At 51.8% G+C, this 20,868-nt stretch overlaps 2 long non-coding RNA genes across 4 annotated transcripts in view; one reads left to right on the forward strand and one right to left on the reverse strand.

Moving 5' to 3' along the window:
- The window catches only part of LOC125624896 (uncharacterized), a 101,689-nt gene that overhangs the window by 39,077 nt on the left and 41,744 nt on the right, over positions 1 to 20,868 (reverse strand). The window contains exon 3 of one of the 2 annotated variants that reach the window (XR_007353416.2): positions 7,475 to 7,645. The exons of the other annotated variant lie outside the window; for it this stretch is intronic. This is a non-coding gene — a long non-coding RNA (uncharacterized LOC125624896). The remainder of the gene's footprint in view (positions 1 to 7,474; positions 7,646 to 20,868) is intronic. 2 annotated transcript variants of the gene reach the window in all.
- On the forward strand, positions 1,621 to 20,778 carry LOC125624897 (uncharacterized). Of its 2 annotated transcripts, none has more exons than XR_007353418.2 (3): positions 1,621 to 2,243; positions 9,045 to 9,148; positions 20,586 to 20,778. It is a non-coding gene; the product is annotated as an uncharacterized LOC125624897 (long non-coding RNA). The 2 variants fall into 2 exon arrangements; XR_007353419.2 differs by lacking the exon at positions 1,621 to 2,243 and adding an exon at positions 3,687 to 4,206.

Consider the following 20,868-nt stretch of genomic DNA (forward strand, 5'->3'; position numbering starts at 1 on the left):
AGCACTCCCAGCTTTTGCAAGGGCACTAAAGTGTCTGCATGGGCCTGGCAAAGGCAGGACTGCCAGCTGCTGCCGAGGTTCTGACTGGGCCAGTGTCCAGTATCAGAATATAAAGAACGACCACACTGGGTCTGACCAATGGTCCCTCCAGCCCAATATCCTGTCTCTGACAGAGGCTTCAGAGGGAATTAACAGAACAGGGCAATTTTGAGTGACCCATCCCATCATCCAGTGGGTTTAGGGATACCCCAACCATCTTGGCTAATAGCCATTGACAGACCTACCCTCCACGAGCTTATCTAGTTCTGTTTTGAACCTGCTTATACTTTTGGCCTTCACACCATCCCCTGGCGATGAGTTCCACAGGTTGACCGTGCGTTGCGTAATAAAGTACTTCCTTAGGTGTGTTTGAAACCTGCTGTCTATTAACCTACACAACCTCCCAAGGTACCCTGGCCAGTAGGGGGAGTGGTCTGCGCACACTCCCCACCCCAGCGTGCGTTACTGACCCGGCTGGAGGGTTATTCTTATTTGGCTTTATTTAGGCCTCTCTGAATGCGTCTCCTGGCCCTGGGGCAGGCCTGAGGGAGTATAACTTTTCAGAGACCAGGAGCCCTGGCAGGAGGCTGCAGTCACTCCTCACTCATTCACTATATATAAAGATCGGTTAGTGGCGTGGGTCAGTCAGAGGCGCAAACAGGCTGCTCATTCCCAGAGAGCTGCTGGCTGGACACAAGAGAGGACGGGAGGATGTTTCCTGAGACGGCTCTGTTTGTGGCGAATTATCTCCTCTCTCGGTACGTGCGCTCGCCTTGCTTTCACAGCCACAAGGGACCGCGGTACTTAGACAGAGGCTAGAATTTCAGGCGTGGTCCAAATGGACCCTCCTTCCTCCCCCACAGCAACAGCTGCCCCAAACGTATGGCGGGTGTCGAGCATTGCCGTGAAATTCTGCACACGTCTGAGACCTGCTCTGCCAAATGGCATCCTACGCATAGCGGGACCGCAGGCGCACCGCACGGACGCCATTTTGCAAAGCATGGCTTTGGGCATGTAGCCCATGGAGGTGCCCCCAAACTAGCATCTGGCCCACCGCACTGTAAAGATTGGGCAATCCTCAGTGAGCCAGATGGCCCCCCAAGAGAGGACTGCTTTTGCCTGACATGGGCGCATGCAAGGGGCTTGTGACTCCTGTAACTCAGCCTCTCCCCACCCTGGAATTTGCTTTCGGTGATGCAGTTTGACTCATCAGTGAGCACTCTTCACCTCCCTCCCTCAGAGAACTTGGATCAGAGACCCTGCCAAGGTTTTGTTCTCCTGTCAGATTCGGTTTCTCTCACAGCATCCGCAGACTCGAAGCGCAATCCATCTCTCTCAGTAGGAGGGTTTGTCAGGACATTTGTGATCACTACCCCCCCTCTCCCCCCCCCCCCCCCCCGGTGCCCTTGATAGCTTAGAAATGTTTTACAGCAGGAAAGGAATAATTCTTGCTGAATCAATTGGAGACAGCTGAGTTCCCTGAAGATGATGTCCCAACCAGATTCTGTCTTGGGTGGTTATGTTCTGCCTCCCCAAACTCCCCCCGCACAACGAGGCACAGATATCATTTCCAGACCTGGACTGCTGTGCACATTAGATGCCTGTTCCAGCCCAGAAGTGGCTACATTTCACTGCTTGATGAAGTGACCCCTCTCTCTAGTTTGCAGAGTGCTTTGGGATCCTTTGGATGAAAGGCACTAAGGAAATGCAAGATGCTAGGGGGCTCTGACCCGATCTGCGATCAAGGGCAAATATTGCTCAAATCCACCTTCTGCTCCCTGAAACTTCTGTCCCAGGGTGGGACTGCCGTTTGGCAGGGAAATTGACAGCACGACACCCATGGGGAGTGAGAGCACAAGAGCAGCATGTCCGCAAACCAACATGCGACTCTACTGCAGAGACTTCCCTATATAAACCTCATGGGCTTCTCTCTCTTGATGCAGCAAGCCGAGGGCCCTGCTGCCCCGCAGAAATGAAGTGGAGATGCCAGTTTATGGGGGGAGGAAGAATATTGCTCTGCGCCCTGCTTACTCCAGTCACCAGGGCCTGCAAGATTACTGGGTCAGCCCACAGAGGCGCTATGCATCTGGCAGCACATGGGCCACCCCCAGGCGGTGGCTGCTTATCCTCCCTGGGAACACAGGCCTTTCCGAAGTAGAGTCTGTCCACTGGCCAAGCTGCTGCGGATTGAAACACAACCTGGTGTAAGTACAGACCCCAGCAGAACGTGGGGCTGGGGACCTTTGCAAGGTGAAGAGGGGGCGCAGCGGTGTGGGAGCTCGCAGGGACAGAGTGAGGTGGAACACAATCCCAGCACTTAACCCACAGCTACTCTGATCCTGGGGGCTGCAGTTGGCAGCTGATCTGAGTGTCGGTCCACTAGGAGGCTGTCACCCAAGAGACACTCTCTTGGGACAGAGTGGATGGAACCAGACTTGGAGGCAATGGGGCTAGTGGTTAAAACAGGGGATCAAGAGTCAGGACTCTTGGGATCTGTTTGGCTCTGCCCTGGATCGTGTCCTGCTGTGGGCCTCGGTTTCCCCAGCTGAGGAGTGGGAACAAGTCCCACCTTCCTCCCAGGAGCGGGGATGAACTCATCTGTGTTTGAAAAGCACTTTGGATTCTGCAGATGGCCGCTGCTGTGGACAAGCTAAGTGCTATCATGGGGGCAATGCTCTCCGATTCGGGACCTGGCTCACTCACTTTGCCCTGGTAGCTAGCCTTGGGGGTGGCCTGCTGGGGTCCTGTCCCCCCTAGCCACAAGAGTCAGCCCAGCAGAGTCTGGTGCCAAGTGCAGGAGGCCATGGGACACGAGAGGTGGCAGCTGGAATGAAATCGCTCTGGCCTCTGAACAGGATCCTGGGCCACTGACTCATGTAAAGGCAGGGCATGGGAGAGGGTCAGCAAATGGGTGAACCCAAAGGGCCTTCCCAAACCAGACCAGGCCCCATAATGAGCCAGGATTATCCCTGCTGGAGCTAGTCACTGGCCTTTAGCTGGACACTGGCAGCTTTGACTCTCCCTTGTTCATACTGTTAATAAAGCGAAATCCCTGACGTGGCAAATGCAGGGTTTATTTACCCTCCCTAGGTCTCACGCCGAGGTAGGTTCTGCATGGTGTCAAGGGGGATCGGATGGGAGCCAGAAGGTGGGACTGGGGTTTCCTTGGCTGGCTGGGCCTGTCACCCCATCATCCTCTCACCCTCACCGTCTCCCTCCTTCTCTTTCTTAAAGACCCCCTAGGAAGGTGCAATGGCTCTGATTGGCCAAAAAAAAACCAGGAGAGGAAGGGAGATTTGCCATTCACAACACAGTGTCTGAGATGCCAAGGAAAGGGTTAATTAGCTCTCTGTAGCGGCTGAGTAACAGTGTCCTGGCCTCCAAGTATGCTCGGCCAATGGATGTTTGCTCCGATGAGGTCATGCTTTTTGCTTGCATTTCATTGGCTGGGCCAGCTTGCCTCTTGATACCCTGCAGAGGGAAGTGAAGTTGGCTGAGAACTGGTGCAAACTGGCTGCCTGGAGTCAGGAGCAGGTTCTTCCTTGGTGCTCCTGTAGTTCAATTCACATCCCTTCCCAACTTCTGATTCCACTGGTGCCGTGAGCACCAGCAGGCCGAGTGCCAGGGATAAGTCTGGGCAGGTCCAAAAATAAAAAACAGGGCCACATCTGACAGCTGATCCAAGCCTAGGAATTCAGGGAGCTCCTGGGAAGGATCAGATTTAAAGAGAGTGTGTGTTCGTGCGTGCAGTGGGTAGATCTCTGCACGCCGAGCAACACACCCGAATCAGCCAGAAATAGCAATAGCATCATCAAAGCAGCCAAAAGGTACCTAATGCAACATGGAGGGAAAGGATCTGGTTTCAGCAGGTAACGCTGAAGAACGTGGACCAAAACCACAGGTTCTCAGAGTCGGGAAGCTGGGGAAAATTGGACAATTTTGATCTTGTTTCGTTATGTGGTCTCTGATTGGACCTGTGCAGTTGCTCCTTTTTGGACTGTGGAGCAGGTTATAGGAACATTTCTCTGGATCCTTCTTTTTCTCGCTCTCCAAAAAATCATTTTGTTATTATTTGTGCTGAGGTAGCACATAGGAACCCCCGTCGTGGAGCAGGGCCTGTACAGATGCTGTACAGACACAGAACAGAGAGACAGTCCCTGCACCGAGGTACTCACAGTCTAAATATAAATCATCTCTCAGTCTGTCTCTCACACTTTTGTTTTTCCTTTCCCCTGTGGACTCTCTCCACTTTCCCTCTTGTGTCCTACGGTTTCTAGATAGGGAAAACAAGAAACGCACCTTTGTTCTTTGCCTTTTCTGCTTTGCTTTTAAAAAATGTGTTATCAAAAACAAAGCAGCAGCATGTTCCAGTGATGGGACTGGTTGCCCAGAGAACTGGATTCTAATCATAACACTTTTGCAGGCTCACTGTGTGGCTGTAAGTAACTTCGCCCCTTGGTGCCTCAGTTTCTCCATCTCTAAAACGAGGATGATTGTACTTCTTTGTAAAGCACGATAAGAGCTTCAGATGAAAGGTGCAGAGCATTATTGTTATTCTAGCGATAATATATTACCTTTGTCCAAGAGTGACTCATTTAGCCAGAGTTTGCAAGGCCTTCCCCAGTCCCCTGGCTCAGGGAACCAGGCAGGGAATGCAGCAGAATTTACTACTGTAGGGCTGTTCAGCTCCCCCTCTCCCTCTGAGCCTGCATCTCTTGCTGACTAATGCGTCTTACTTCTAAGCTTTCTGCCCCAGTTCCAGCTTTGCCCGTTGAGATTAATGTGGGAAGCTAGAGCACCAAAGGTCTTTTTTTCAGGACAACAGTGACTCTTTCTTTGATCTTTTGACGCTGAAAGTTCACAGTACCGCAGTTTAATTGAGAGCTTCATATCCTGGGCAGAAAAGGGCCTCAGTCAAACCTCCATATGCAACACCCTCCCCAGCTCTGGGGACAGCAGGATCCAAGCTTTGCGTCTCTAGACCTGGGTGAGGAGAGAGAAAGGGTACAGTCGAAGTGCAGGCTTTGGCCGTGGGGGTTGCACACCGACATTTTCCAAGGGAAGATCAGTCGTTTGCTTCGTACGGAAAGGATCAGCCCATGGACATATATCAGGTTTCAGAGTAACAGCCGTGTTAGTCTGTATTCGCAAAAAGAAAAGGAGTACTTGTGGCACCTTAGAGACTAACCAATTTATTTGAGCATAAGCTTTCGTGAGCTACAGCTCACTGGACATATAGTAACAACTCCATGGAACATCATATTGCCATATTCCAAAAGCACCAGGCTCTCCCTGGAGAGCTACCGAAGTGTTTCCATGAACTGTTAGCAATATAGGACTTATGACACACAGCTGAGCTGTCCTGATTCCATCTAGATGACAGCAGTGGCCTGCAAACCCACAGACACATATGGCAGATGGTTGCGAAGTGGAGGGCCAAATTCCATCCTCAGTTAAACCCAGACAATCTAAGGAAGGGCGGGGTGTAACGTGGGGCAGGATTTGGCCTGTAAAGTCCGGTCTTGAGTCGCCATCATAATCCTTAAGCAGCAGCAGCCCCATGCGTAGCTGCCAAAACAGAGCCAGTGTACGTAGATCCTTATTACTAATTACACACACACACTCATTTTGTCACCCAAACAAATTCATTTTGTGGGGGCAGGCGGGGCAGGGGAGGGGGGAAAACTAATTAGAATAAATTCAGAATAATTTGTTTCAAGTGCCTTTGCTCCTGGAGATAACAACTCTTGGGACAGACCCAACCACCCCTTGGCTCTGGGAGAAACAGGGCTAAACAGTAGGATTTAATAGCAGATTCAGAGAGACGGGTCTTTTGTTTCGAAACCACACACCAAATTAGACAATCAGCGAGAAGAAAAGCTAATAATAAAGCAATCAGACAGGTGTGGGGCTGAGGGACACATGGGCGGGGGGGGGGGGAGAGGGAGCAGGAGAGACCGAAAGGAAGGGAAAAACTAAACGCTTTGCATTTCAGTCTCTATCCCTTCCATGGCTTTCTTCTTCCCTCTTCTCCCCCCTGCTTAATTCTTTTCTGGCTCCTCTTCATCTTTTTTTCTCCCTTCTGCCACTTCCCCTTTTCTCCCTGTCCCCTTTCATTCCACCCTCATAGGGGATTCCCACCCATCCTGCTGGCCCTTTATGTTTCTCTCTGTAGCAGGAGCCCTGGCCCTTTCTCTGCCATTTTCATGCGTTCTGGCCCCAGCTGAGCCTGTGCTGCTCTCTCACCATCTGTCTCTGCGTTCGTCAAGGTGCGAGGAACCGCCAGGGCTGGCAGGGGCGAGATCACCAAAAAGCATGTGGCACGGGGGGGTGGGGGGAAGGCGCTTGCTGGCTCACCCTGGCATGGTACAGGGGTGGTGGTGCCAGGTCTCTCTTTAGGCTCCCAGGGGTAAGGAGGCCATGCCCAAGTATGGAGGCTGTCACAAACCCCATGGACATGACTGCAGAGCAAGGAATCAGTGCCAAGCTGTGTAAGGGCACAGTACCCTCCCGTGGCCAAATCTTTGAATAATCCCCTGCCCCTCGAGTGCTAACTGGTGGCATCCGGGCTAGGATTTAGGGTTGTGGTTATTTTATTGGAGAGAGAAGTAATTCTAAAGTTCTCTCTCCAGCCTGACCTGCGGTAACCCCCGCCCGTGCCCCTCCAGCTCCTCTGACTTTTCCTAGCACCTAACCCTATGGCTCCTGCTATTTCAGCCTGTGCCTCTTCCCAGGAGAGATTGCCAATCCACCCACTTCTTCTGGATGTGTTTTCCTAATCAGCCGAGACCGCTGAACTCATTGCACTTGTAAGATGAACATAAGATTAGGTCTCCAGGAGTGAAAATTTAGTGTATTAACTCCTCCTGCACTGCTCAGGGCTCCAGGGCTTCTGTTTCAAAGTGCAGATGTTTTCTCAACCGTTCTCTGATCTGCCTCAACTTAACCTGAAGGGAACACAGCATTTTACCTCCGTATCCACAAGTCGGCTTCCCACAGCCCCGGACGTGGGTCTCTCCTGTGACCCAGACGGGGCTACTGCAGCAATGTGGACTCTTCTGGGGGCAGTTCCGAGCCAAGACTACACACTAGTTACAGTGCGGGTCCAAAGGCTGGTTTGGAAATCCCCAGAGATGAGATTCCCGGCTGGGAATGGGGCATGCAGTCATTTCAGAGGCCACAGACACAAGCAAGTGAAAAAGAAAACACTCCCCCTATAAGAGCAGATGGTGATTTATAGAATTACAGCGCAAGGCATGGCCCAAGGAGACCAGATGGGACTTGAGGGGAAGAAAGGGAATAAAAATGGAAGAGTAAATAGAGAAGGAACTTTACCAAGCTGGCACCTTACAGCTCCTATAAATATTTAACAGCCTGCATCCCTGTTCCTGTTATGAAATCTAAGGCATTAGCTGCTTGCAACGCCAAAACTCACCCTCCTCCCTGAGAGAATTTCAGCCTTCAGCTGTTGCCAAGGGAATTCCCAAACCAAGAGGACAGCAGGTCAGTGGGGCAACAAACGAGGGGGCTGGAGCATCCAGGTTTGGGCTGCCAAGGAAGCGGGAGCTGACGCCAACCGAAAAGGCATCAGGAAGGTTGTGGGTTCCTGCAAGAGGCAAGTGAATACGTTTCAAACTTTCCTAGGCTTGTGTAACCCACTCACCCACATGCCTCAAATCCCCGGCCTCAAGCAGATGTCATCTTCCCAGGACACAGTTGTTACTTAATCTTCAATTAAATAGTTAAATTACTTGAAAATTAACTTCTGTGTAAATAACCCCCAGTGATCTGTAGAAAATAAACCACACAATGCTCCGGCTTTGGTGCTGCCCTAGGACACTAAGGAAATAACATCTGTATAATCACCGTGTCTTTGTTTCCAAGCAGGCCAGTTTAATGCTTTTTTCCCCCACTGCCTGTCCCCAGCCCCGCACTGCTGCCATCTCACTGGTCCTTTCAGATTTGCAGCCTTCAAAATGTGTTTTTACCTCATCACATAGCCAGCTGCTCGGTATAGAGCCCAGATTTGGGCCCCAGTTGCTGCTGGGCATTCAAAACAGGCTTCACCAACCCAGGAGCACACTACTCGCTGCTGCGGAGGAGCTGAGAAGGGCAGCTCAGCGCATGAATGATGAGGTCTCAAGGCCAATGCTCCTTTGAATCCTGGGACGGTTACAATGGGAATTGGGTATAAGGACAAACCCCTTGTAAACTGGTGGAGTGGGTCAGCTGATTTGGCTACAGTCTTTGAGTCAGCACTTCTCTCTTCCAAGCTTTGTGCACACAAATTGAAACAAAATGGGCCCTGCATGTCCAGAAACCACTAAGACTGCATCTGATGAAGTGGGTTGTAGCCCACGAAGGCTTACGCCCAGATAAATTTGTTAGTCTCTAAAGTGCCACAAGGACTCCTCACTGTTTTTCCTGATACAAACTAACACGGCTGCCCCTCTGAAACCTGCTCAGATGAGTGCGTATCATGGGTATTTATACTACAGTGTAGACTCATCACTGTCCCTGTGTAAACAACGACGACACCCGGGTATGTTTATTATTGCCTATCACCCTGAGCCAAACAAGCGAGGCTGGTTTTTGCTGTTATAATTGCGTCTACACTAGGAGCTTCTGCCAGCACAGCTATGTCAGGCCGGAGTCACAACTCCTCGCACCGCAGCAGGGCTATGCCAGCAGAAATCTGTAGTGTAGACATAGCCTGAGGGACAACACATTCCCCAGTGGAACAGGAGAAGCGGGGCTTGATGGTGGGACACTGTTATCTAGCAACAACGGATTAACCCTTTAATGGGTGTCACTGACAAGAGAACTCTCCTCCCATTCTCCTGTGTGAAAGAAGTCTGCACGTGTGGGTTCCTGTGGGGCTGATCAAGGATATGCTCAAAACTCCAGCTTGTCCTGCCCAATCTCTTTGGCCTGTGACCCGCCTCTCAGTCTATTACCTATCTCCCATCGCATCCCCCCACTCCATCTTTCTTTCCCTTCTGCAGATGGAAATATCGCTGGCAAAATCTCAACCATTACTACCTGGGCAAGAGAGTTCGCCGACTCACGAGCCTGTGACCTGTCACCCCTGAGGGGGTCACCAACCCAGGTAAGTGGATCAGTTCCCGTGTACTATCTGCTGCTCCTCGGGGGACAGCTGGAGTCAGGGAAACCCTGGGGCTAAACACTCTGCGAGGTCAGAGGTAAATAACGGTCTTGTCACCAGACCCAGACCGCACCCTCTGAATCCACCACGAGTACTGGGAGACCGCACGACTCGTTCATCATCAAGGTATCTGAGCACCTATGGGAGCTGGGGACCCACCTTCTTCCTATTATTATTGGACAGTTATGTTACAGGAGCGCCTAGGGGTCTCAACCCAGTCGGGGCTCCATTGTGCAAGCTGCTGTACAAACATAACGAATGACCATCGCTGCTCCAAAGAGCTTACCATATAAAGCCTTCTTCACTGTCCCCTTTCCCTACTGGGGACCTGGATGTCCTAATCAGTCCATGCCTAGCTAGAGGAGCCTGGGTGCTTTGGAAGATGTTTTGCCTGAGTAAGGATTTCAGGCCTGGCCCAGGGACAGAGTTCCTCCCCCAGTGCCCTGGTTTCAGTCTCTCAAGCAGAGTCCCTGTCCAGATCAGCACAATCCCTCACCCTCGTTGCCCAAGTGGCATGTCAGGCCTTTCCAACGTGACTGAGGTGAGGGACACAACCGAAACCTCCACAACAGGAAACTCCGCCTCCCACGATTTCTGCATGCCCGGGGAGGTTCTTCCAGCTGGTTTTATAACCTGACATTTCAGAGGCCAATGGACCTCTGAGCCTTGCACCCAGAGGAGGAAGTGAGCCAATGAAGGGAAAGCACATGATGATGAACACGCGTGCTGCTCTTCCATGCTCGCTGGCGTGCATGTGCCAGATTGGCCTATGGCACGTGGCAGCAACAGCTAGGGATCCCAGCAGACCCCGGCTCTTCTGGAAAAGACCTGCTAGATTTAATTTACAAAGAGCCAAGGCAGGGGCTGCCCCAAAGCTGAGCAGATTGCAGCTGCCCTCCTGCTGCGGCCTGTCAAGACTACAATTTCCAGCGTGCGGTACAGTTCTTTCAAATTGGAGCATTGCATGCTGGGACTTGTAATCTCATTGGGCTGGGCTTCTGAATGCACCACAAAAGTGGCTGCCAGAGCTCTGTGGGCTGCACTTATCCTTCAGCAGACAGAGCTGCACATGTGGTCTTGGAAGCAGCTCTCACAATGTCCAGAACAATTACTGGTGCCCAGTGGTCTTTGTTAATGGGCCATCTGAAACCGGGAGCAACAGAGCCAGCTCTACAAGATCTAGGTACGACCCAGGCAAAGAACCCCTTAAACTGGTGAACAGCAAGCGGTAAACGACATGGAACGGTGACAGCGCATCACATCTTGAGTAAGAACACCTTTAGCGCACAGAGCTGTCATTCTCACGTGCACCTTCCTTCATAGGAACATGGGCATTGCCAGACTGGATCAGACCCAAAGTCCATCTAGTCCAATGTCCTGTCTCCAACAGTGGCTCATGCCAAATTCTTCAGAGGAAGGTGCAAGAATCTCACAGTAGCAGATATGGAATAATCTGTAACCATGAAAGCCTCACGATGACCCCTAACAGTTACAGATCAGTTTAAGCACTGAAGAATTAAATTTTTTTATCCCTTCCAAAACTCTTTGTTTGCCTTAACTGTTATAACTCTGGGTGTTCTTATTATCCTGTTGAACATCCATTCCCTCACTCTTTGAATCTTGCCAAATTCTTGGCCTCAGTGACATCCTGTGGCAGTGAGTTCCACAGTCTAATTCCATAATGAGTGGAGGGGGGGAGTATTTCCTTTTATGAGTTTTGAATTTTGCTACTTTTCAATTCCATTCAGTGTCTCCTTGTTCTTGTGTTGTGAGACAGGGAGAAGAAGCTTCCTTCTCTAGAGGATTCATTATTTTATATACGTTTACTCTGGCCCCTTTCCTTCATCTCCTTTCTAAGGTAAACAATCTTAGTCTTTTCAATCTCTCTTCATAGGAGAGATTTTCCAGGACTTTGATCATTCTCATCACCCTTCTCTGAACCCCCTCAAATAATACCCTATCTGACATGAGTGACCAGAACTGTACACAAACGCACACAGAGATTTGTCTAGATAGAAGAGAGCATTGATGTACATAATAGCATTATAATACTTTCCATATTATCCTCCATCCCGATCCCTCTTCATCCTAACATCTTGGTTGCTTCTCTGTCAGTTCCCAGCCATAGAGGGGAGGGAGGAAAAAGACAATAGCTCCCTGGCCTACCCAGCCCACTTGCCAGGAAGCATTTCTACTTGCACCGGCAAGCGGCTGAGTAGGCTTCTCAAGCCTTGCCACCATGTGTTACACACAGAACCTATGACATCCCTCCAAGTCCGACCGTCACGAGGCACATGAGATCCTCGCACCTGATCCTCGCTGCAGTGAAAGAGGAGGCTCATCCAGCCGGGTTCCCAGCTGATTCTCACGTTGGCCAGTTATACCCTGAGGGGCAACAGCAGCTAAACTGGGACCCCAAAATTCCCCTCTCCGTCTCGGAGGCTAATGGAGATTGGAGCCGAGCAGTGTCCCAGTGCTGGAATCCACGCGCACGTGCAAACTTGCACAAATGCACATGTACACATACAAGCTCACGCGTGCACTCACCAATATATGTGCCCGTGCACAGGGTACATGCACACTCATGCCTGCACGACATACGCACACGCAGACTCAGGCGCATGAGCTGTTCACAGGCTTGTGAATGATCCTGGAGCCACCCAGTGTATTGGCATCCACAGGAGGAACCGGTCCCCCAGACATACCTGGGGCACCACCGAGCGTTTGCAGAGTGAAACTCGCAGTCCCTTGCAGCTGACTGTGCAGTCACCTCTGCCTTCCCCTTGCCCTCTCCCACAGGAAGCTGAAGCAGCCTGGGAAATCCCTTTGGTATCTTGCAGGGGCAGTCCCTGGCTCCATGTGTCAGTAGCCATCAGGGGCTGCATTCTCGCAGTCACAGCTATGAATATTCCCATTATGTTCGGCCTCTGCCCCCCGCCCCTCCCCAACGTTTCCGTGTTGTTATTTTACACTTATGCCATTGCTACCGCATGTGATCATTTCGGCACAGCAACGGCACCTGCTGCAAGCCACGGCTGGCCGGGGGGTTGGGAGGGGGAGACAGCAGGTGCTGTGCTCTGGGCTCACCCCTCCACCCAGATTCCCGGCTATCACAACAGCATCCATCCACTCACTCCTGTTTGAGGGTGGGGTCGTGGATCCAGACACCCTTCAGCTCTGGCAATGTTTGATTCCAGGGCCAAAGACTGCGGCTAATGGCCCAAACCCAAGTCCCAGATCCAAACAATCGGAACTCCCGGCCCCTATCTGCTGCTTTATCACCCCCAGATTTAACCTTACAGACAAGGAAAACATTGTGTGAAAAGAAAAGGAGTACTTGTGGCACCTTAGAGACTAACCAATTTATTTGAGCATGAGCTTTCGTGAGCTACAGCTCACTTCATCAGATCAAAACATCTGATGAAGTGAGCTGTAGCTCACGAAAGCTCATGCTCAAATAAATTGGTTAGTCTCTAAGGTGCCACAAGTACTCCTTTTCTTTTTGCGAATACAGACTAACACGGCTGTTCCTCTGAATTGTGTGAAAATAAATGAATCCCACACCACCCGCTCATCACCACTTCCCCCTCTACAGCAGCTTCACTGTGGGCCTGTGCCACCAACTTAGACCCTGACAGGTTGAGAGCCTTGGCAGAGATGCACATGTCTGTATATGGCTATGCGCAGGAATCTCTTCACCTGCCCACTGATATGCAGCTACTTCTGGGGTGGAATGTGGCAGCTCTTTAGCGGCCCCGTAGCAACAATATACGACAGTTTCGGGATGGGAAGAGAAGCACGGGGAATGTGCATTTAAACATCTATGTTTCAAAAGAGACTCCATTCCATTTTCTCTACAAGGAAGGACTGCAGCTCCCAGTGGGATTCAGACCAAAAATGAACTAGGGTTGGATGCAGGGGAGCTAACAGGGTCCTGTTATGCCAGGGAGGGAGGGTTGCTGTGTTGAGGGGGAAGCTTTGCCTAGTGGTTACAGCACAAGCCTGGGCGATCTGGGTTGTGTCCCTAGCTCTGCCGCTGACCGAATGTGTCGCCCTGGGGAATTCAGCTCACTTCTCTCTGCAGCCACCTTTGAGGGGCAAGGAGCGATAGCAAGGCTGTGATCGCGCTCAGGAAGGGAGAGAGCCATCAGTGTGGAGAAGAGCGTGACTAGGTCACAGAGGGGCCACCCCTCAGGACCATCAGGGTCACAGGCCCCCATGATCTTCCTGAGAAAGGACAGGGCCAGGGGGTGGGACACATGGGGTGAAGCGGCCTGGCCCATGTCTGAGGAAGCTGCAGATAATCCCCTGCCTGAGTGCCAGAGCTTCGGGCCCTGTCTGTCCTGGGGGCCAGGTGTGGCTCAGAGAGAGAACAGCTGCCTCCCCCACCCCTTGCTCCTTTCACGGCTTCCTCACCCCTTGCTCCTTTCACGGCTTCCTCTCCCGTCACTGCCAGGGGCTCGTCCTGCTCTGTCCAGACCTTTCATCTGACGCTCTTCCTGCCAGCCCTGGAAATGGCAGGCCGCTTTCCTGTCCCAGATTCCTCTCTTCTCCCTGCTCCCCCCACCCCAGCGCTTCCTGCCTGTGACCGGCCAGTGCCAGCACAGGGCTGTGATTCACTCACCACGACCCCCTCCCTGTCCCCATCCTGCAGCTCTTGGCTACATCACGGCTAATCAGCCAACTTCATCAGCGTCACCCCAGGCCCCTTCCTCTCCACATGCTCTCTCCCCCCCTCCTGGCTTCCAAAGCCTTGGCTGGAGCACACCATCTGGTTAATACCCTGTCTACACTAAGAAAGTCTGTACCCAGCTCGGTGCTAACTGGAGTACACACAGGCCCCCAGGGAGGCCATTGGGTTTGTCTAGTGGACTGAGCACTGGCCCACAAGCTAGGAACTCCTGTGCTCAAACCCAAGCTCTGCCACCAACTCTGTTGTGCGGCTTTGGACAAGTCACTTAACATCTCTGCCTCTCACTGTTTCTCCTGGGGTGGGCAGATTGCGGGGCCTGAATGATTCAAAGTGTGGAAGAGCCAAAGCGCTCTGTGACAGGGCTTATTCCTCAACTAAGCATGTAGGACCTGGGCTTTGCCCCTGTGAAGGGGGCATCCAGACGACCTACCTTGATCTGACCGGCTCTGTCGGAGGGGCCCACACAGCCAGAAACTAGAGAAACCTGAGAGAGGGATCGTCCTCTACCCCACTGATTTCCTTCTCTTTCTAGTCCCCTGAGCCACATGTGCTCCTAGGACAGGAGCTCGCTCCCACCTGTACGGGGAGAGATGAGCCATTTGCAGCCTTGACAAGGGCATTGTGCATGGCCCCTTGTCACAGCTGCAGGCTGGAGCTGAGTCAGCCCACCTGAGACAGGAGGAACGGAAGGGGGGCACGTCACACAGAGCTTACACAAAACACCTGGCAGAGAGAGCTGTGCAAAGAGCCTGGCGGGGAGGGACAGCTACCAGCACCCTGGGGAATGGTCGATTTTGAATAGAACTGTTGTAATTAACAAGATTGAGGTTTAAAATCAGCGCCCAGATGCTCTCTCCCCAGTGTGGAGAGGCCAGGTTTGTCATTTTCGCTTCTGTTTTCCCTGTTCTCAAGGGTCCCCTCTGCATTAGTTCTCCCTTTACCCCACTCTGCGTTCTCACGTCCCCCATTGTGCACCCCCCAACGTTCCATTTCCTCTGTTTGTGCCCTCCAGCCTCACTTTCTCAACCCCCCTCCCCCAATGCATTCCCCATCTCCCATTGCCCCCCAGTAGCTCCTCCCTGCCTCCATCTGCCTCACCCTGGAGATGAGGACCTGGCGGGAGGCAAGTGTCCCAATAGGACAGTCTTGTCCCCTGAGATTTCCAGCCTAATTCTGCAAGCCCGGGACATTTGTCTATGTTTTGATGAAGCACATGAACTGCTGCAGCCTTGTATGAGCTGAACCTGACCTCCAGAACTTGAGGCTCCAGGTCCTTGGTCTCGTCCCACTCACCCCCTCAATAGATGGCCAGTGAGGGGTAGCTCTCTCTAAAGACAGGGGTGAAGCAGCAGACGAGGAGTGAGGTTCTAGTCAGAGATTGTAAGACCAGAAGGCATCAAGACCGATTTCCTGCATAACACAGACCTCACCAGTCATTCTGCATCAAGCCCATAACTTCTCCTTTGAGCCAATGCATGTCTTTTTGAAAAACTATCCAGTCTGGATTTAAAGACTTACAGTGATAGAGAATTCACAACACCCCTAGGTAGATTCCAATGGCTAATGTGTGCCTTATTTCTAGCCTGAATTTCTCTAGCTTCAGCTTCCAATCTCTGGATCTGATTATGTCTTTTTCTGCTTGATTAAAGAGAAATCATAAATCTCTTCTTCATGTAGGTACATGTAAACTGTGATCGAGTCCCCTCTTAACTTTCTCTTGGATAAACAAAATAGATGGAGATTCTTGCATGTCTCACTGTAAGGCAGGGGTCCCAGGTCTTGAATCATTCTTGTAGCTCTTTCCTGAATGCTGTCCAATTTTGTAACATCCTTTTTAAAGTGTGGACACCAGAACCATACACAGTAAAGATCTCACTCATGCGGTATCCAGAGGTAACACCATGTCCCTACTCTGACTTCATAGAATATCAGGGTCGGAAGGGACCTCAGGAGGTCATCTAGTCCAACCCCCTGCTCAAAGCAGGGCCAATCCCCAATTTTTGCCCCAGACCCCTAAATGGCCCCCACAAGGATTGAACTCACAACCCTGGGTTTAGCAGGCCAATGCTCAAACCACTGAGCTATCCCTCCCCCCAGTGACTTGATATTCCCCTGCTCATACATCCAAGAATCACGTTCATCCCCATAGCTACAGCATTGTACTGGGAGCTCATGCTCAGCTGATTATCCACTATGACTCCTAAATCCTTTTCAGAGTCACTGCTTTCCAGGATACGGGCCCCATCTTAGGACTGTGCCCTGCATCCTTTGTTCCTCGATGTATGACCTTGCATATGGCTGTGTTAAAACACATGGGGTTCAAATGAGCCCAGCTACCAAGCAATCCAGGCTGGCTGGTATAACTGACGTGTCCTCATCATTATTACCACTCCAGAATTTGTGTGTCACCTGCAAACTTTACCCGCAATGATTTTAAGATCTTTGCTAAAGATATTGAATAGCATTTGGCCAAGAACAGATCCCACGCAAAACACTCCCAAAGGATAAGGAGTCCCCATTTACAATGACTTTTTGCAATCTATCAGTTAACCAGTTTTTAATCCATTTAACATGGGCTGCACTGATTTTGTATAGTGCTATTTTTTAATCAGATTGCCATGTGGGACTAAGTCAAATGCCTTACAGAAGTCTAGCATATGCTGTTCTAGTCTATATTAATATTTCTGTCTGTGTTATGCACTGGTTAAAGGAGGAGACTGGGAGTCAGCAACTCCTGGCTTTGCCACTGACCCACTGTGTGACCGTGGCATGTCGCTGCTCTGTGCCTCAGTTTCTCCACCCCTACAGTGGAGAGAATGATACTGACCTTTTAAACTTGTATTTGCCGTGGAGCACTCTGAGCCAAACTTTTTCACCTGGGCTTACCACAAGGACAATACCTTTCACTTAGAATGGCTTTAACCAGACAAAAAGAAAAGGAGTACTTGTGGCACCTTAGAGACTAACCAATTTATTTGAGCATGAGCTTTCGTGAGCTACAGCTCACTTCATGATGAAGTGAGCTGTAGCTCACGAAAGCTCATGCTCAAATAAATTGGTTAGTCTCTAAGGTGCCACAAGTACTCCTTTTCTTTTTGCGAATACAGACTAACACGGCTGTTCCTCTGAAACCTTTAACCAGACAGTTTCAAAACTCTTTACAAAGGAAGGTAACTGTCATTCTATTCAGTTTACAGATGGGGGTGGGGCACAGGCCTACCTAATGAAGTCATGTCTGTAAAATGCTTTGAGACGCTGGGTGAATGGAGCCGGACCAAAGACATGCCAAGGGTCTAGCATCACCGTAGGGGCTCTGCAAGCCCTTCTGTTCTTCACTGGGTCCCTCCCCATTCTGGTTCTGGAGCTGCAGCTCTGGTTTGCCCAGCTTTTGCTGAGGTCAGTAGCTTCCTGGAGAGAGCCAGAGGGCCTCGGATGAACCAGCAGAAGCTGTGAGGGGCCCATTACTCAGCCAGTGAGTCATGACACAAGCTTGCGAGAGGCAGAACACAGCCTGTGCGGACGTGCCCCCCAGGAGAGGTGCCCCATCACGGATGGAGTCTGATCAGGAAGGTGAGTCAAAGGGACGGGATCTGCAAAGGGGCCTGGAGGGGAAGACGCTTCCGGGTCAGCGAGGCTGGAGCGCGCAGTGAAGAGGAAAGCGCAAAGTTTCAGTTTCCTTCCTCCAGTCCTGTCAGAGGTGACACCTCCTTCCCAGCCCTCTGCAGTGACGGAGAGCCTCCCCCGCAATGTGAAGTCATCACTTCTGCCTCCCTCATGTCCCCACTGGGGCCCCAGTCCTGGGTGTGAGAGGAAATGCACCTCCCTGAGGAAAGGGGGGGGTGGCAGGGATGGGTCTTTACAAGGGTTTTGCACTATGTTACCTGCAGTGGTTTGAAACTGGTTTCAAGCCTTTATATTGCATCCACACTAGGGGTTGTACCCCTTTAACTATACTGGTAAAAAAACAGACCCCAACCGGAATTGGTACAAACACAGTGTATAGACTCATGGGTATGCTTGGCACTCTCACGCTTCTCCTCGTCGGCTCATGTTAGCTAATTAATCTTCACCCCACGCCCTGGGCGATGCGTATTTTTGTCCTAGTTTACAGATGGGGAAACTGAGGCACAACGCGGGGCAAGTGACTTGCCCAAGGCGTCAGTGTCAGAGTCAGAACTGGAACTTCCTGGTTTGGGGACTGCCAGAAAACACCCATGGCAGTGAGCCTCAGACCCGGGCTCATGCTATGGTGCTAACGATGGTGGGGTCAGTGTTCCTGCCCAGGCTCTGAAGCCCACCCTCCTCCCCAGGCATCAGAGCCCAGGCGGGAATGTATGGACTGCTATTTTTATTGCTGTAGCGAGAGTCCCACGAGACCGAGTCTGCAGATGCGAGCTCTGAGACTCACTGCTCTGGGTTGGCAATTTTGCAGTCTAGACATATCCTTTGTGGCTCACAGGCCTGGACTCAAACCACGAGGCCATGCTTCTCTGTATACTCCTGGCCCCACTCTGTGGCTCTTGGTGGATGTTCAGAGCCACTGTAGACCGTCATCAGCAGGGGGAAAGGGTTGCTTGAGTGGGGCTCAGCTAAGGCTCAGTCTGAGATCACAAACCATGATGTCAGCGTACGGAAACCCCGCTATGACCCAGGTGAAAGAGGAACCAACACATGCCCAGCAGCGAGGTGTGAAACACACGGTAGTGTTAGCAACCCACCACGGGCGAGACCGGAATGCCGCTGGCACCTGTAACTCCTCCCTGCATGTTCCCTGATCGTGGAACAGGCGTGTTACATGCATGACCATATCAGCACCTGACCTGGTCCCCCAACAACTACCGCCCCAATGTGTGTTGCCTTCTTCCAAGCTCCTCATCACGTGACAAGGGTTCTACCTGTCGGCTCTGAGCGGCAGTGAAAACTGAGGCTCGCCCAGCCTGCTCCTCAGCGGTTCTCCTGCTGGCCTGAGACACCTATTATATCCTGAGGGGGTTGCAGGAAATGTGCATTCTCCTTGGGCCCCGTGGAGCTTCGCACCATCAGGGTAAAGCTTGTCTGTGCTGGAGGGAGAGCTTTCTCAGGGGCCAGTCCAGACTGTGGAATGAACTCCCCCAGGAACTAGAGACCTTCACAAACCTCACCACTTTCTGCTCCAAGGGCCAGGAGAGCTTTTTCCATCATCCTTCTCTAACCAACAGACAGAGCAGTGTGTACGTATTTACAAATTTTTTTTAAATCCCTACTGAACCCTAAGCACACAGTTTCTCCACTGGGGAGAGGACAAGAGAGAAAATGAACCACATGTGACCGCTAGTCACGCTGATTGATGCACTGACTGCTGGAAGGTGCTCCGATGGGGATGCAGGCGGCACAAGAAGCCATCGAGAAAAGAAGAGAAAGTGGCCCTCTGAAATTCCCATCTCCACCTCTGAGACGAGCAGAGGTTGGAGCTGGGCATTGTCCCAGGGCTGGGGGATCCATTCACATGCACGCACCCACATGGCTGCCGTCTCACTGTACACTCTGCTTGTGCGTCTTCCCCCAACTTGTCTCTCTTGTCTATTCAGATTGTAAGCTTTTCGGGGCAGGGACTGTCTGCTACTCTGGGTTCGTACAGCCCCTAGCACAAGGAGGCCACATCCTTAGTTGGCCCTTAGGCACTACCGTGCTCAACACAATTAAACATATACAAATGCACGTGGGCGCACACACAATATACCTGGAGAGAAACACAAACACCCATGTGCACATGCACAGATACATGCAGAGGTACATAACCATCCATGCACAGCCATGCATGTGCAACACACACACGCGCCTAGAGAACCACAGATACAGAAAGACACACAATCCTAGCCGAGGGTTTCTCCATGCCCCCTCGCAGGCTGCCAGGGCTTGGGACCGTTGTGGTCAGCACGGCTCCGGGGAGCATGTCCCTGCAGCACAAAGAGGGAGTTTCAGATGGGTCCTCCAAGCAGAGCAGCTGCCACCAGCTCCAGTCAATTCCCCATTCATCTCAGCACCACCAGAATGCAGACAGGGCCTTAAAGGGACACTGTGCACTTGTCTCTCCTCTGCCCCTCCCCACCTGAAAGACTCACCCTCATCCCGTCTCTGCCCTGCTCAGAATTTTTTGCCCATAAGTGAAACAAATGATACTCTGCCCAAGACTCAGGATGCCCCTAGGAAAGCTCCATCTGCTCGTGTCAGAGATCAAGAGCAAAGGATTTAGCCCTGATCCCTTCCCTGGTCCTGCAATGGGATTTGCCACCCTGGCTATCGCATAGTCATCCCTCCATGCAGGCCCTGTCCACAGCCCTGCTAGGTCTCCATCACAGTCGTACAGAACACAGTCGCACCGCTCCATTTGGAGGGGTGGGGTGGGGGAGCCTGGGGGAAATCCAGGCCAGGACTCCAGAGGAAGTTGCTAAGTCTCTCTCCCTGGGCTAATGGGGTATTCCCTGCTCCTCCCTTCTCCTCCCGCTGAGACTCTGTTTAAAACAGGATTCACTGGGTTTGTCTCTGGAGAGCTGGGTGGTGGCCTGGTCCCTCCCAGGACAGGAGGTAGGTGGTTCTCTGCTGACTTCCCCATGGGTGCAGAGCAGGGTGGGAGAAGTGAATGGGACCCAGAAGCTCCCTGGGAGGTATACTGCAAAAGTGCCTCATGGGAATTGTATTCCCCTTCAGGAAAAGTTCCCAACGGCGCCTGCTTGATCCCTGAGACGGAGATGTGACCCCAAGTGGAGCAGCCCCTCCTCTGCTCCCCAGACTCCTCCCCAACACCTCCTGGCTGGGACTGAGGCTTCTGAACAGAGTGGCTCCCTGGGCCTTGGCTGGCTGATGGATGTAATGCTGCTTGCAATAAAAGGGTTGGAAAGCACTAGTGTCGTGTCCCTGACTGCTGTGCCCTGGAGGTGGGCAAATGCAGGAATCATTCGCTGATCAGACGGCGGCACCCGGGATGGGGGGC

Source organism: Caretta caretta, chromosome 19 (genome assembly GCF_965140235.1).
Source record: "Caretta caretta isolate rCarCar2 chromosome 19, rCarCar1.hap1, whole genome shotgun sequence".
Classification (NCBI taxonomy): domain Eukaryota; kingdom Metazoa; phylum Chordata; order Testudines; family Cheloniidae; genus Caretta; species Caretta caretta.